This window comes from Acanthisitta chloris, unplaced genomic scaffold (genome assembly GCF_000695815.1).
Source record: "Acanthisitta chloris isolate BGI_N310 unplaced genomic scaffold, ASM69581v1 scaffold5922, whole genome shotgun sequence".
Taxonomy (NCBI): Eukaryota; Metazoa; Chordata; class Aves; order Passeriformes; family Acanthisittidae; genus Acanthisitta; species Acanthisitta chloris.
In genome coordinates, this window is record NW_008662077.1 from 79,257 (window position 1) to 86,397 (window position 7,141).

Genomic DNA, 7,141 nt, shown 5'->3' on the forward strand with positions numbered 1-7,141 from the left:
ACATATAACCAAGGAATTAGAAAAATGCTGCTACAGTAGAACTGACATTTTTCTGTGAACATCTCCTGACACCTTCTGTAATGAAGTAAAGGCCAATCAAACCTGCCATCTGTTTCATGCTACATCGATTTGTATGAAACTGATAGTTTCTGGGGTCAGCTACTCCAACAGGACATACTACCCAGAAAGACAGAACCTACAAACACTGCATTCTAACATCTTACAGTATGGAAAGCCACTCACAGGAAGCACTGGAAGTCTAAAATGAGAATTCTTTCCCTTCTTCTGTGATTTTCATACCAAACGAAAACACCTACCAAAAAAATGTGAGACTAACAGTGCAAATCACAACCTCGATGCAGAGTTTGAGATATACACTGCTTGTCTATTCTAACAGACTAGGTCACATAGTTGCAGTTTTGCTGTTAGTACAATACAGTCCCTATTGCTAGTGCCTTCTTGCACAAGCCAGTCCTTTGTGATGTCCAGTTTAAACCAGTGCCAAGTAAATCTGTTATTCTTTTACATTTAATGTAGAAGGAGAAGTAAATAATTTCATGAAGGGCCAAGGTCTTCCTCCAGGTCTCAAGCAAAACCTGCCTGTTCATTTCATCATGGAAGAAATGTAAAGATTTTGAGCAATTTCCCTGAAGTGTATCTGTTCTATATATTTTGCTAGCTAACCTTGAACTACGCTACTGCAGCACTAATTCTACAGGATATGCTTCTACGAAAAGTCATTTTAGATTTTCTGCTACCTAGAGTAGTATGAATTGTTGCTTAAGCTGTTACTGAAGTGAAAACTGAAACCAGTTGTTCCCAGGGAACTCACTCTTAAAGTTCTGAGTTTTAACCATACTTGAGCTTCAATACAGGATGTTTTCCAGAGAGAAAATAAATTTTAAACAAGGATTGATTTTTACCTCTACTCATGGGACTTAACACCCACCAAGCACACATTAGTATATGATATGAATATGTATAATCCTGCTTTTCTCTTAACCCTCCACCCCCAAAAAGCAGGATCAGTTCTAGTTTCAGTATGTTTCTTTGCAAGCATGCCCCAGGTATTTGAGGCACATAAAGGCATGACTGATTTATAAATACTCCTATGGCACATCAAAAAACTGCAAATATGACAGCTCACATTAAAGCAACAACTAAGTGTTCCCAAACAGATGCAATCAATTTTTTCATGAACACATCCCTAGATTCCTAACGCCCTAAAGCACGTAAATATTTTATACAAAACTATTGAGTTCTGATCTGTTTACACATAGGCCTTTCCACGCAAAGCCCTATCGCTGACTCACCACTCCCCAGCATCATCAACCACAAGGAACTTGTGACAAACGTCTATCTAAGCATATGTGAAAGCCTTGCATCATAACTCTTCATTTGCTGGAGGAAACTAGCTCTTGTGAACTTCATCATAGCCTTGGCTCACCACAGGGCACAGAGGACTGATCCAAAATAAGTCATGCTTTACTTCAACCATTGTTTTCCTCTTCTTTGTGCTATAAGCTTGTCAGTTACTCTGCTTCAGAGACCTATAAGGTCTAAAACCAGAATAGTTAGACAGCGCTTGCTGGTGACTTGAACTACTGCTAGAGCAACTACTGAAATGCAAAACAAGATGTGATCAGTTAATCAGCAGGTAAGCTGAGCTCACTGGTGATAGGCAAAGGGTTACTTACTGTATCACAAGACAGCATCAGTCTTCATCTCACAAGTCTGGCCAACTGACTCTACAGCTACAGCATCAGAGCACCACATCTTACTGAGATCATCAAATTCAAAAGAGAAAAAGCACTCAGAAGGCTAACATAACACAACATTTGGCTTTCTTTCAGACCCATGTACAAGGAAACATCACCAATACAGTTTCTTTTTGTACAAAGGCTGAAAGACCCCCATACACACAAGCAAACCCTATACATACCAATTTAAAGTCCTGGCAATCTATTCTCTTACATCCCAACTCAAAGTCTACAGAAGAAATCAAAGACTTTGTAAATCAAGTCATATGACTCCGCCTCAGTCATTCCCCAGATGAACACAAGGGTTCATTGTTAGTCAACTACGAACACTCACCTCAAAAGTTCAAGAGGAGGAGTTTAGTAGGGCTGATTTGGAAAGGCTACATTTCATTCGTCTGAGTAGAAAGTTGTAGTATTTCCCTAGCTTTTATGCATTAACATAATAAAATTCTGCTAATGAAGACAAGGACCAGATATGACCATAAAACACTGAAAAATACAGTGGAAGGAAGCCCAGCTAAAAGCAAGAGTCAAGCTATCGTTCACACTCATACTTCAGCCGGATCATGTCAACACAGACATTTAGGCAGTAAAAGAACTGTTATTCAAGAGAAAAGCTGGAGATGCTGAGAGCACTCAGCACCCTTCTTCATACGAGTCTAATATAAAAATTCATCATGCAAGACTGCCTGGAATAACAGTTTCTGAACTATCCACATGCTAGGGACAAAGGCTGCTTGCCTCCCACCCTTCCCTCCTAAGACACTAACACTTCCTCCTCAACATGGACCTTACTGCCTTCCTTCCCCTCTCCTGTTTCCACATTTGGTTATGTCAAAGTCTGTTTATTCAGAGGCTGATGAAGCACTGCAATTTTAACCAGGGGAGAATGTCGCAGTTCTGAGCCAAGAACCTAAGAACACAAGAACAAACTGCAAAGATCTAATTTCTGATTGCAAATTAGAAGGATAGTTTTGGTTTAAAAGCATGGGTTTCAGCTTTTCCGTCAGTGAAACTGCTTTCTTCAGGGTGACTCTACATTGGTCAAGACTTAACAGAGCTTTTTCTGGTTTGCTTGTAAAGTGAGATTCAATGACAATTCCAAATCTTCCTGTCCAAAGTATCGGTCTTCTGCATTTTACTTAGACAACTTAACTGTGAGCTGATAAATCTCACGAAGTCTAAGGTTTAAGAGCTGCAGAAATTGGCAGTTTCCAGAGCATATTCTTCCTACTTTGTGTTCCAGTATTATAACACCGATTAATCAAATAGTTCGATTTCAAAGAAAAAGTCTTCTAGTTTTATCATTTTTTGTGAAGCATTGTTTCTATTCTGAGTAAAGCTGAAACTAAATATGGCTGCTACTCACACTTGCCAATACTAATGCCAAAACAAGCTGTGACTCAATGACATCAGCAGTGATATGCATGTTTGGGAAGCGCATTTCAAATTGCAGAGCTACAAGATTACCAGAAAAAACCACACCCCAAAGATATTTTTCTGCCCTAGTGAGATTAAGCATTTATGTTCTAGGAGGCATATGCCACAAGTAACCTCACTCAAACTAAAGGTCTCATTGAAGATGATACATTGCACTGATGCCAACAGAACCAGAACAGTATATTGCAGCATGTTTTCAGATCTGGTAGGGACTTTTTATTGTGTCTTTTCCCTTTGAGAGACTGGACATCTTTGAAGTTTGGTAGTCTCACAAACAGAGAGACCAGACTTTAAGATGTAAGGGTTCTTAAGAACATGTACAGGAAACATTTCCTTTTTATTCTTAAAGACTGTTATGAAAATAGATCCTAAGGCAGTTTTGATCTAACTACTTCCCTTAAGTATTTTTCAGTATACACCACGGATTACTTTGATCAACCCCTTTGTATTCTCTCTGCCTGCACTTCTTCCCAGCTGGATTACGGCAAATACATGTAATGTTTTCTCTTTTGAAGCAACTGTCATGTTTTTGCCATGTTTTTGTTGGCTCTCATTCACTTACTAGTGCTGCTACACAACTGGATTCAGTTGTTGATTCAGAGTGGAAACAGTTTCCTATTAAAAAAATTAACACTTCTGAAGCTGGCTGGCTGTTTTACAAGCTCCACATTGGGAATCTTGTTAATTATTCATGAAGAATAACAGACAGGGCTTTTTAAAAGCAATTCCAAAAAAAACATGCATGTTGTACAGTTGTTCTGCATTTCTGAAAACTCAGATGTCTCAATTGCTAATTTTTATTTCATTTTGGATGCTAACCAAACTAGTTAAAAGTGAAAAATGTTTAATTCCTACATAGGTCAGAAATCAACACCAAGCTTCACAATTCAGTGTCAGAAGTCTGATCTCCAAATGAAATCCAACTTGGAAAGCATTCTTACTTGCTATAGCCCAGAACAGGCTCTTCTCCCCTTTCTAGTATTAAAGAATCAGACTTCAAACAGACACAAATGCAGAAATCCCACTTCTACTTCAGATTTTAGAAGGACTTCCAGTATTAAGAAGATTGTCTCTTCTCAGGGATGATTTTCCTCTGAGACACTGTTTTTGTCTCTACCCCTAAGCAGGCAACAGCCAACAGACATCAGCCAGGCCCTGGGTAGGCTGATAAGACATTTCCTGAAATTAAAGCATCATGCAGACATCTGTCCAGCAGTTAGGGCAGACAGATAAATATGCTTTGGACTATGGAAATACAAATTGAAAGTTCACCAACTCGGATCAAATTAGCAAAAGGATATTTTTATATTGAGAATTAAATCTGAAATACTGCCTCCCAGATCTTGTTTTTTTTAGAAATAACTGCTAGCCTAAAACCACTACACAGTTATCCAAAATATGACACCTACCGATATATTACAAGGAGACACCATTGAACACCACCACTGCCATGCAGAACAACTAGATACTCTCATTCAGTGGAACAGATTGTCTCTCTTTATGAATGATCATGAACACTTCTGTCCTTATCTGATAGAAGCTTTTTACTGTTGTTGGGTTTGTCTGGATTATTTTAATTTTTTGTAAGAACACTGTAGCAAAGCTATTTTCTGATAAATCTTCTATTTATTACTCCCCAATATGCAATCCAGTAGTATTTACTGTTCAGAGGAAGAAAAGGCCATGGATTAAACTTCTAATAAGCTCCTTTACAAACTTCTCCAATAAACCCCACTGGCTGCTAAAAGAAAGCTAGATAGTAGAGTTGATTAAAGCCTAAGGAACACCAAGGATTCTCCCCACCTCAAGCTGAAACAGGATCTGACAGCCCAGAGTGACACATCACTTTTTAGATTCAATAAATTGTAAGTGAGAGCAAAGATAACAGTAAAAAAAGCACTGACCATGTATTATCTGCTGAATTTTGACATATGGTTCCCTGGAATTGCCTAAAACTACTGTACTGGATTGCCTTTTAAATACTGTGTGGATGTCTGAGGATTGTTCAGGCTAGAGAAGGCTCGGGCTCTCATCAATCTATATAAATACCTGAAGGGAGGGTGCAAAGACAACCGAGTCAGGCTCTTCCCAGTGGTGCCCAGCAGCATGACAGGAAGCAACGGGCACATGCTGAAACACAGCATGTTGCCTCTGAACACCAAGAAACACTTTTTTCTGTGAGGGTGACTGAGCACTGGCACAGGTTGATCAGAGAAGCTGCAGTGTCTTTATCCTTGGATGTACTCAAAAAGATAATCTGGACATGGCCCTGGGCAACAAGCTCTAGGTGGTCCTGCCTGAGAGGGGAGTGAACCAGAGGACCTCCAGAGGTTCCCTCCAACCTCAACCATTTCCATTTTGTTATTCTGAGATTAGAGTTTAGCCCAAAATGTAGCATCAGAGCTGGAGGAGATACAGGTCAGACAAAACTAGATTTCTGCTATCCACAGGCACAGATGCAACTGTCTAAGGTTTCAAGCTGTCTCCAAGGCTCAGCCAGCTCATTTTAACCTCAATTTGATTTGTCTGACCTTGCAGCAAGGTGTTTCACTGGAAAAACAGGCAGTCCAATTTGGATGCATAGCACAGAATACATCCACAATTAATAGTCTTGTCAGCATTTCCAGAAAGGTAGAAATTACTGACACATATGGATTACCACATTACCTAAAGGAACTATACTACTATCTTGACAATTTAAGATTATTCCCCACCACAATGATAAAAGTCCTGTGTATGACAAGTGTCCCACTGGTTTGTCTATCAGTTCAAATCCTCCAAGCTCCTGCGGATGCTTTTCTGATACTATAGATCTGCACTAGGACAAGAAGTTGATGCTCTGACCAATCACACTGAGTATTTCAAGATGAGACGAGAAGAGTGTTGTTCTCCCTATCCTTTCTCCCACCATAGTTCTTGACTCAAAAAAGATCTGCAATAGCAACACTACTGTATGTCAAGATTAATAAGAAGCTGTATTTCTGTTCAGAAGCCACACAACATATCTGAACAAGATTTTATTGTGGAAGCAGTGTAGCCCTGGCAGCACAAAACTCTTTGAAGCAGATGAAAAAGTTTACAATCTACTCCTGTGCTAAAAAGTACCCCTACATTATTAATGTACACTGCAGAACTCCTTCAAACCTATTCTCAAAGTCTCCTAGTGTACCTATGAATCCAAGAGTTAGTGCACTGACGTCCAAGTTTTAACATTAATAACGTAGCAGTGACAAGCATGAGAGGAGGGAAAGCATTCCTATTCAAAACCATTGAGACATATTTACCTTACAAGTGGTTTAACATGAAGCATAGCATAGGCCTGCATTTCCCATTTATATGTAACACCAAAAACATTTATTTTTAAAGTATATCATGGATGCATTTAAAGGAGAGTGATGTTAACAACAATAAAAGCACTATGGAGTAAGAGCTTACTAACATTCCTTTATGACCAGGCCTGGCCTGTGCCTTCAAGGAAAACTCTAACAACAGTGATTTATTTTCAGTACATAAATACTTTCTAAACACAGCCCATTTACCAATTCTAGTGATAACCTCAGTGACTCAGCAGTTAGTGTTATACTAAAACATTTCTTTACTGGACAGCACAACAAGCTGAGATAACACTTCTGAATATGAGTATTGAAACAAAAAATGCTTTTAAAGTCACTGGCTGTCTGAGGGGGTGGAGAGAGGAGAGTCAGAGACAGAGGGAGGCCAATAAGTACACATTTGGCCATGAGATTAAAAATCAGACATTAGATCGAATTGCACAACTGCTTATCTCTATCAGCTCTGATGAGTCATAGAATAAAAGAAGTGCAAGAATGAGTTTTAGCTGAAGTGCTGTGATTGTGGCCAGGTGAAGTTTAGGTTTAAAAGAAAAAAACACAATGGACAACACACCTTCCACAAGCACTAGGGTGCCTAAACAGGAAATT